At 37.4% G+C, this 4,605-nt stretch overlaps 1 protein-coding gene across 1 annotated transcript in view; it reads left to right on the forward strand.

Annotated features, from left to right (window-relative positions):
• Nucleotides 1-4,133: 4,133 nt before the first annotated feature.
• Nucleotides 4,134-4,605, forward strand: part of Tfec (transcription factor EC) — a 77,761-nt gene continuing 77,289 nt past the window's right edge. Inside the window, exon 1 of the mRNA XM_008837315.3 lies at nucleotides 4,134-4,253. The gene's annotated coding sequence lies outside the window, so the exon portion shown is untranslated. The remainder of the gene's footprint in view (nucleotides 4,254-4,605) is intronic.

Raw genomic sequence — 4,605 nt, forward strand, 5'->3', positions numbered from 1 at the left:
TCTTATAGGGTTTATACTGAGTACAATATTGTATAACTGTATTAATTCAACTGTAAACCTAAAATTTTACAGCCAATTTTGAAAGACATGCACTTTAGCTCTTGAAATTGTTATTGAATGTGTCGATGCTGTTGTAATGAAATGCTTCTTCTAAGTACGTGGTTATTAGGTTCAACAGCAAACCTAAAAATTTTATAGCCACTTTTGAAAGAGATGTATCTTTGCTCTGGAAACTGTTGTTGAGTATGTTAAAGCTGTAATGAAATGCCTCTTCTAAAAAATACTTTAAAAAACCCAGAAAATTTGAGATAACTTAAAAATTTTGCATTTATCTACAGCTCATGTATGTAGTGTCTTCAGCAATAGGGTTTTGCGATCAAGTTCTGATGACTGAACAAGAGCAGGGGCAGTGGCCAGTGTTGCTTGAGGGTCTATGGGATCCCTGGTCAACAGCTTTAAGAGAGAGAGTCCATTCCTGGAATTGAGTTTGCTAGTCTAAGGTATCTAGTAGAAGCAATGTCCCCATGTTTTAAGGTAACTCCTTTTAATGTCTTTTTCTAACACACACACACACACACACACACACACACACACACACACACACACGCACACATGTGCACACAACTTAAGATGCTTCTGTAGTGGTAAGTTTCCATATGGCTTTTTCTAAAGGTCTTTAGTGTCAGTTATGTCTCCCCACACTCCCTCCTCTGTCCTGCCCTCCCTATTTAAGCCTTCATACTGTACTTTCTCCCCTTTTCCCTTTATATCACTGCATTCTATCTCCCTTCTTAGGACCTCCACCCCAACCATGGCCGTCTATTAGTTTCCTGTTCTCTCTGGATTTTCCAATTAAGACGTGTATCTAAGAATTCAAAACTAATATCTTGTTACAGGACAGAACATGTGACATTTGCCCTTCTGGGTCTGGGTTACCTCATTCAGGATGATAGTTACAGTTCCATCCGCTTACTTACAAATTTCATAATTTCATTTTTTAACAGCTGAAATATATTCCCTTCTATAAAAGTACTAAACTTTCATTATCCAACAGTTGTGGACACTACATTGTTTCCATTTCCTGGCTATTATGAAAAGGGCAGCAGCAATGAACATGGATATATAGGTATCTCTGTAGTAGGATAGAGTCTTTTGGGTATACGCCCAAGAGTAATATGACTGAATTATATGGTAGGCCAATTTCTAGCTTTTTGAGAAATCTCCACATTGCCATAGTGGCTGTACCATTTTATACTCCCACCAGCAGTGAATAAAAATTCCCCTTTGCTCACATGTTTACCAGAGTTTGTTGTTTGTATTTTCATTTAAAATATTTATTATTTCTATTTTATGTGTATGAGTGTGTTGCCTGCATGTATGTAAGTGCATGCACATGGTGCAATGACTATGGAGGTCAGAAGAGGGTGCCAGATCCTTTAGAACTGGAGTTACAGACAGTTGCTAGCCATAATGTGGGTGCTGGGAACTGAACCCAGATCCTTTACAAGAAGAGCCAGTGCTTTTAACCTCTGAGCCATTTCTCCAGTCCTCATTATTTGTATTTTGGATCTGAACCATTTTGAGTGGGGTAAAATGAAATTTCAAAGTGGTTTTAATTTGCATTTCCCTGATGATGAATAATTTTGAATATTTTTTAAAGTATTTCTCAGCCATTTGTATTTTACATTTTGAGAACTCCCTGTTCAACTCTTGTCCTCTTTCTTAATTGGGTTGTTTGTTTTGTTGACTTCAAAGCTTCATCTCTACTGACTAATTTTCACAGTCCTGGAAAATGCTATATGCATGCTGCCTACCAGAAGAAAAAATTAATCATCAACCTTACTGATCTGTGAATCCTGCAAGTTACAAGACAACTTGCCTGGCAAGATAGACCCACTGGTGTGACAGTGGCATGAATTTTTATTAAATTTATTTATTTATTTATTTATTTATTATTTATGTGTATGAGTGTGTTGCCTGCATGTAGATAGTTGCACCCATGTAGTGCAATGCCCATGGAGAGGCCAGAAGAGGGTGTTGAATCCCCTGGAACTAGAGTTATGGACTCTTGTTAGTTATCTTGTGAGTTCTGGGAGTTGAACACAGGTCCTCTGGAAGAACAAGTGTTCTTAACTGCTGAGCCATCTCTCCAGCCCCAGTGGCATGAACTTTATGGAAGTAATTACCTACTTTCTGACTGGATTTAAGGTCTACTTCATAAGATGGAGCCCATCCTTGATACTGATATCAGGCCTTGGAACTGTGATTAGACAGACTAGACTAATACTATTATTACTATTATTATACTATTATTACTAATACTATTATTCTGCTAAATAGATATAGCATTAAACTGACTCCTAAGGAAGTATTCTTTTTTATTATTTTTAAATTTTAAGTGAACCCATGTCATGCAATGCCTGTGGAGGTCAGAAGAGGCTGTCAGATCCCCTAGGATTGGAGTTATGGACAGTTGTTAGGTACTCTGTGGGTGTTGGGATTTGAACCTGGGTCTTCTGCAGGAACAACCAGTGTTCTTAAACACTGAACCATCTCTCCAGCCCCAGGAATTATTCTTATACTCATAGATTAATGTATCTCTCTCAATTTTCAACAGAGAAGATTTTTTTTTTCATGCAGCAGATGATGATTAATACAGAGACTCACGGCTGACCAACATGCAGAGAATATGAGGCTGCAGAGTGATTACCTCTGAAGAGGCCTCCTGTTATCAAACTTCTTCCTCCCAGACTCAGGGCTCATTGAGGAAGAAGGGGGTGGAAAAATTGTAAGAGCCAGAGGTCATGAATGACCACAAGGAAACAGAGTTTTCCAGGCAGCTAGACCGTTATTTATATGAACTCACAGCAACAGAGACAGCATGTACAAATCCCACATAAGCTCAAGCTAGACAAAATCTCAGCATGGACATGGGGCCAAGTGGGTAAGAAACCCCAACTCTTCCTGAGGAACTATTGGCAACTGCTGGCTGCTGGGAAGGGGGTGGGGTGGCAAGTCAGTCTCTTTTAAGGATGAGGCTCTTGACAGGTTGACCAGGCTCCAGTGGATGGACCCACACCAAGAGGCATTTGGGGACACAAGTCTGACTTTATAATCTGAATAGGCCTGTATATATAATATATGGAACTTTTGACTCTAAGATCCTGTAGCTAACTAACTAATGAAATAAGTTGTCCACTAGTTCCCTTCATAAAGATGTAAATTATGTTTCTGTTTCCTTAAAATATAGTTCAAATTAGGACACAAATAACAATCAAAGTATTTAGAAATTTAAGGCCGAGGCTAAAGTTCAATTGGTAGAGTGCTTGATCAGTAAGTATGAAGCCTTGACTTGGACACTCCAATCTGAATAACACCACACATAGTCACACGCACCTGTAATCCATGCACTCAAGAGGAGGAGGCAGGAAGATCAGAAATTTCAAGTCGTCTTTGGTTGTATTGTGAGGTTTGAGGCTAACCTGGTGTACATTAGACTGTCTCAAATATGTTTATCTGTATGTGTGGGTGTGTGTATTGATGCATATATATATGTTTAATTGTGTATTTGCATCTACATTGGAAAAATAAAGTATTCTTCATCAAGATTTAAGTTACTGTGGAGTCTTTGAAGGCAAATTGTATGAAAAGGAAAACTTCATTATGTGAAATGTGGCAAATGGACTTAAAGCAAAAACTCAGTCTATGAATATTCTAACTCAAAGTCCAATTCTTAACTGAAAAAAAAATGGTCAGGGTTCTGAAGAAATGTTACTTATGAAGCAGAATGTGTTGCAATAAATGTGGGGTCTTAGTCCACTTTGATAACAACCACACAATATTAGTGCACATTCTAGAAAAAAACCTGTTAATTATGGGGCAATAATGGGATCAACAAGAGAGTTTTTACTGTAGCCACACCACTATGGAATAGTTTTGCTGGAATGCTGTTTCTCAAATTAGCAGCATGTTTCAGATAAAGATAGGAAGTCGCCTTAACTTGAAACTGCTGTGTCATTTCTTCTTCCTTAACTGAAATTCCAACCAGGGTTCAGGAAATGCCCTAATGAGCGACTTCTCTTTTCTCTTTCCTCAACTCAGTGGATTCCAACCAGTTCTAACCATTCATTACTTGTGAGAAGATTCTAGACTTTGCTCATCTCTTGGGCTTGGTGCTTGTGTTATGGGAAGAGAGATTGTAATTTGAAGCTGTTTGTAGAGGTGGTTACACTGAGAGAATCCAATCATTGCTGGTAGGTAACTAAACTGGCAAATTAATTTTTCTGTACTTTAAATAAACTGTGAAGACAAGTTTAATCAATACCTGTTTTATCTTGGTATATATAGCTTGCTTGTAATTATGATTTGATCTTGTGTGATAAATAGGTATCAGGATGTTAAAAAAGTCAAACTGTGATTTTTCTATAATTTGGGTGAAATATAACTAAAATGCTATTAATGTCTAAGTTTAATCATTTTATCTTGGTATATATAGCTTGCTTGTAATTATGATTTGATCTTGTGTGATAAATAGGTATCAGGATGTTAAAAAAGTCAAACTGTGATTTTTCTATAATTTGGGTGAAATATAACTAATAACTAAAA

This window comes from Nannospalax galili, unplaced genomic scaffold (assembly GCF_000622305.1).
Source record: "Nannospalax galili isolate Female #2095 unplaced genomic scaffold, S.galili_v1.0 scaffold171, whole genome shotgun sequence".
In the NCBI taxonomy this organism is placed as follows: domain Eukaryota; kingdom Metazoa; phylum Chordata; class Mammalia; order Rodentia; family Spalacidae; genus Nannospalax; species Nannospalax galili.